At 38.4% G+C, this 5,950-nt stretch overlaps 1 pseudogene; it reads right to left on the bottom strand.

The window, feature by feature from the left end:
- Positions 1-2,379: 2,379 nt before the first annotated feature.
- LOC111740177 lies at positions 2,380-2,495 on the bottom strand (annotated as a pseudogene).
- Positions 2,496-5,950: the final 3,455 nt, after the last annotated feature.

The raw sequence follows: 5,950 nt of genomic DNA, 5'->3' as shown, positions 1-5,950 counted from the left end.
AAAAAAAAAGATATTGTCAAAGATGTTGTTGTTTAAATAAACCCCAAGTCCACAGGTGGCTTCTATGAGTGTTGACACTGAGAACTCTGCAGACCTCAGTCTTGTTTGCAGTGCAGCATCCTTGGATGGTCTCTTTTCTTCCACCCTCCTTCCTTTACAGGAAAATATTTTTGTTCTAATGTGCAAAACAAATAAATCCAAGTCTACATATGCAAAATACCTCCTCCCCAGCTCTCACTCCTCTTCTGAACTATAGACCATTTCCGTCCATGAGTTTAGGTGTCATAGCCTTCCATTCGCAAGTCAGAGACAACTAGTCTGACTTTTTTAGTAGTCATTTTATGACAATCCCATCAGCAGTGCCAATATCACAGACCCACAGGAGTTATCACTGAGTGCATGTTTCTGTGAGAAGTGCTTTATGTGCATTATCTTATTTAATCACAGAGCAATCTTGTAGGTAGGTATTACTATCAACTCCATTCCACAGAGGGGAAAACTGATGTGAAGAAAAAGTTTATGTGTCCATCACACAGGTAGTGTGGCAAAGCTTGGATTCAGGCCCAGTTCTGCCTGACCCCAAAGTCCACTGTGCTCTAAACCACCACTCTACAATGCCACCCTTAAACGACTAAAGTAGAATGGAATCTCCTCACGTCGTAGAGCAATTTTTCCAAAGTATAAATTTCACAGGTGTGCTGAAAAAGATGCTACCATGATCAATACTTGAAAATGCAAATGCAATCATTATATTATGTTCACCTCAGAACACAAAAGCTTGATTGCATAAAAATGCTGCTTCTATTAGTAAACAGGAGAAGGTTGAAACAGTCTTGCAATTTCTGTATTGCTTTATCACTACTGGTTTAGAGTATAAAAATTTGATCAAAGCATCTTCTTAAGAATTCAGTTTCATTTGTATTTTCTGTCCCCAAACACAAATATGACAATGGTTCATATCAGAGACATTAAGGACACTTGTATAAAAATGGTATTGAATGTTGTATTGTAATCTCTTTTTTTATCCAGCAGAACTCGAGGAAAAAAATATTCTTAAGTGACTCTGGAAGCCTTAGCTCAGCAAGATGCCATAAAACAAAATATCCCAAGCTGATCACTGATATCAAGTATTCAAAATTATATTTTCAATAAAAGCATCTCTCTTAGGTTTATAGCACCAAAATAAGAAGAGGTACAAGATTATAATTTTATGATATGTTCCACTTAGAGAAAAAAGAAAAACTTTTTTCTTCACTTACTTTGATGTTGTCAAATAATCGCCCTACTTGCTGCTCTTCTCCCTCTCGTGAAACAGGAGATTTGATAGGGAAAGATGCATCTGTAACTAAGGAGGGTCCTCCAGATTTTACTGGCGATTAGAAGAAAAGATATGAAGTATAACAAATCTCATGGTTCTCTGGGTAGAAAGTTTCCTAAACTTTTCTTTTAAAGAATCAAGTGACTACTCCAGGAATGGTTCAGAAACGAGACTCTGGGCTATGCTGGGCCTGAGAGTTGCCCTCCTAAGCTGGGCCTCTGATCTCAGTGCTCATTCTCAATTCAGGCTGCCAACACCAAGAGTCAAGCAGATAATCTGCAACTTTAGCTTTGGCAGCATTTGGAAGGATTTTTCTGAGAGCTGCTGTAATCAAGTACCGTAGAAATCAGGTGCAGACACATTAGTCAGAAAAACAGCTTTGAAAACTCTTGTGCATTTGGCGGTTTCTAATTTAGAAGCAGACTTTGCCTGTTGACTGCCTGTGTGTTCACCTGAGCTATGGCAGTACTCACTCTAACCTGGCCCAGGGGGAAATTACTATCACCTTGGCTTGAAATCAGTCAAAACCAGGGAAATCACCATATGGTGTGAATCTGGGTTTGTCAAGAGGTGTAGAGAGAGCACACTTCCCAAGCTGTACCCACTGATGGAGCAGGTTCTTATTGAATCACAGCTGGTGAGAGAAGCATGCTGCTAACTGATAAGATGTGAACTACATTTTTGAAAAGGTCTGTGTCTCTTAATTTTTTAAGGAACCTAAATTCTTTCGAAAACCGAAGAACAAAGTTATATTCTGATATACTTCTGTTTGTGCTCCCTAGGAAAAAAATTATTTATCTTATATCTTAAGATTATGAGTTGCTTAAAAATTACAGGTAAAGAAAGGATTCAGTTAACTCACAGTGTCAAACAAAGATTGTCACCTTCGTGAATTTTTTATAGTACTATTTCATTTTAGCTGCCCACCTGAAGTGGCAAGGAGTTAATAAAAAATTCTCTTTAGTTTAATCTTTTTTTTTTCATGATAGAATGAATGCTTTTACCATATTTCATCAATTCTTAGACTTACTCAAACAATTTTTTTTATTTATTACTATTTATGCCTACAGCACCTGGTCTTCCTAGGTGGTCTCCCATCCAAGTACTAACCAGGCCCGACCCTGCTTAGCTTCCGAGATCAGACAACGGGCTTGTTCAGGATAACATGACCGTAGACCATGGACCATGGCTCTACTGGAGTGCGAACTTAGGACCTTCTGTGTGTAAAGCAGACATGCTAACCACTACACTGTGGAACCACGTCCTTATCTGAACAATTTAACATCTCTAAAACATGTGCCTTAAAATTTATGAGATATTTTAGTTTAGCCAATAGCATTTCTTCTTTCTTGATTTCAAGGAAATATGGTATTTCCATGGTAATCTGCCTAATTTAAACCCCCATGTATCCTCAAACTTCTTTTCTTATAAATACGTCCAGGGCTATTTTAAGATATCCCAAAGACATGAAGCAAAAACTTCCCTCACAGCTGTGTCTGAAGCTGGCTGGTCTCCCTTTTCCCCAGCACGTAGGACCTTCTCTGTACCATCTGTACTCTGCTCCTCACCTGGGGTTCTGGGCAGTGACAGCCCCCTGCTCCAGCCCATCCTTGTCTCACTCTAGGCTCAAGATGAGTAGTTCTTATCATGTCATCTACCATTGATAATGAACCCACCCAGGCTACCTCCTTCTAAGTATTTGATATGAATCTTTCCAGAGGCATTCGATGACTGGAAATAAAGCCAATAATGTAAGGACTACAAAGAATCGACAGAGAAGCTGTGTTTGAGAAGATCTGGTGAATAAGTCCTTAAATAAGGAATATGACTTAAAATATCTGGCCCTAGGAACTCAAGTATCAATGGTAATTTCTGGAATCTTCCTTGGCATTGGAGAGACTTTGTAGAGGATGATAATATGCCCAAAGATTAGATGACAGTTGACCTAATAACTATAAAATAAAATAAAATAAAAATAAACTAAAGGTAAATAAAGCAAAAATTCCTCCCTTAACTCTCCAAATCAGAAGATGCAAATTGGAAGCCCTAGGCTTATATAGCTGCTTCTATGTTTATTTAGCTATTTTATCTGCTCACATGATATTTTAAAAGGCAAACAAGGCATTTTTAACTCCGATTGTATCACAAGCTCTTAAACAGTACCACTAGTAAAAACACCAAAGTAAGGTATAGAGAAGGTGACTGGGGGAAAGAATGCTGAGAAAATGCTACTATGTAGATAAAATAATAGGACATTTAATGTGGGAGGTAGGAAGTTAAATTAAGGTGAGAAACCAATATCGGAACAGAGTGGATTGTCCAGGTGAAGGTTATCTGGCAGGTTGTTGGCACTGGAGAGGGTGGCAGGAGTTTAGGAGTCTGGAAACCCAGATCAGAGAGGCACTCCCTAGTGTGTTGTTATAGCCACGGGAGACAATGCGACTGAAGAGGCAGATCATGTAGAGAGAAAAGAGGATCAAATATAGATCCTCTGGGTAGACAGCCATATTTAAGAGAACTAAAGTGTAAAAGAAATTAGTGAGAGTTACTCAGGTGTAACTGAGGGACAGGAATAGGAGGGTATCACATCACAAAATCTAGGGCAAGAGACATTTTTTAAAAAGTGTTAAACATTATCGAGTGCTGCTGAGAGGTCAAGGATAACAAGAAGAAGAAAGATGTGGCATATGACAGTTGTGAAGTAACTTGAGAGAAAACTGTGACTAGAACAGTGGGGCAGAGGCCAGAGTTTAAAGAGTTAAGAAGTGAATGGCTACTGAAGAAAAGAAAGCATAGACTTTTCTTTTAGGAAGTCAGATGTTCTAGAAAAACTTCAGAGAACACAAACCATGTTTGTAATATACTCAATAACCAGGAATCCCAATCGCTGCATAGTTTCTAAAATAATAGGTCACTTGTTTTGTTTCAAGACACCTTAGGAACTTCCTAGCTATATATTTTAAAATCACTCTTTCTGCTACCAAATTAATCAATTCGCTGTTTGTTCAACAATTAATCTTTGTGGTCGGGATCAGGCCTTGGAAATAGATGCTTTTCTAAGGTCAATGGCAGCACTGCAATTCTGGCTTCCTCCTAGCCACTCAGCAGCTGCCCTTCCAGAATTTACTGAAAACACTTCCCCTGCCAGGAAAATTTGCCAGTGCTATTTGTTGGTTTCAGAAAGCTGTGACAAACGACCATGATACTGTGTGAAGTAAATTGTCAGAATTTAGTGTATCACCTAAAGCTCTCAATTGACTTAGGTTAACACTGTGAAATCAACAAAAAAATGGTGGTTTTTAGGGCACGTCTAATCTGCCTTTTAGTTGATTCTTTGGAGGCTCATCAAAGTTCAAGCTTAATCTCATACTAATTGTATTCTACGTAAATAACCAATTTTATGCATGTGCTCTGTGTAATGCCCTTGCAATAAGTTTGGAGACCATTCAGTTGATATTACGCCCCCTTGAAAGTCAGAAAAGTACTCCATTAAAAGAGCTGTTAAATATCAGACTAGTGCCCCCATTCTCTACTATGTATGTTATGTGTTATCTGCTATGTGTTTGCCCTTTTAGAAGTAGTAATCTACAGTTAAATCGCAGAAAAGATGATATAAAGTTGTCAGCAGGACCATGATAGCCACCCTGGGCTGAACAATTGTTTCCTTCAATAGGTCTTTCCATCCTGAGTCCTGTGCCTCAGGACTTTAGTTTGCTCCATCTACCCCATGTTGATGGGGCTTAGGCATTGAGCTCATGTTGACTAAGCTAGGGAAGATAATAAAGGAAATGCCAGTTTATTAATTTGCCATGAGAAGCCTAACATTGCAGTGGATCGAATTCAGCACAGCTCTTCAGCACCTTCTCCTGGACGAAAATCTTCCTGCTGGAGAAGAGCAGAAGACACGGCTTCAGGTGGACCCGGCCTTTACATCTTATCTCCACTCACTGGCTGCCTGTTCCTGGTCAATTAAACTCTCTGTGCTAAAGTGTCCAAATAGGTGCAGTTAGCACAGTAATAGAGATTTTCATGAGGCTATAGTGAGAATTAAATGAAGAAACTCATATAAAATGTTTAGCACTGTGATAAGTAAATGCTGAATGAGTATTTACTACTCCTGCTCACGTGGAAAGATGAATGATGATGAGGTTATTTGGTGACCAGGGAATCAGAGAAACACTGGTTTGATGGAGAATCTTACTCTGTCAGCATTTGCCTCTGTGCTACTTGTCATGCATAGAAAGAATATCCTCTACCCAGGGCTGTAAAAATTATTCTTTTATATTTTAATCTAGTATTTTATAGTTTTATTTTTCACACGGAAATCTTTGCTCCCTCCAAAATAAATTTTGCTTTCTACAAAATAAATTTTGCTTAAGGAGTCAGCTTTATTTTTTTCCTTAAATGGTTATTCAATCATCCCATTTCATTATATTTTTATTTTTTCTATTTTCTCTCTTGAAGGAAAATTTCTGGGTGTGGGGGCATACTTTCACACCATAATTGCTCTTTGCTGGTATGAAATTCTTCTTAGGAATTTTATCTTTGTAACTGTCAAGTGATATACATATGGCTACGGTTTGGGGTCACTTAGCAGATCAATACAACGAAATTTCCTCAGAAAGACAAACA

This window comes from Pteropus vampyrus, unplaced genomic scaffold (genome assembly GCF_000151845.1).
Source record: "Pteropus vampyrus isolate Shadow unplaced genomic scaffold, Pvam_2.0 Scaffold58, whole genome shotgun sequence".
NCBI classification, from domain to species: domain Eukaryota; kingdom Metazoa; phylum Chordata; class Mammalia; order Chiroptera; family Pteropodidae; genus Pteropus; species Pteropus vampyrus.
The sequence above is the reverse complement of the archived record's forward strand: the minus strand, read 5'-3'. Positions and strand labels throughout refer to the sequence as shown.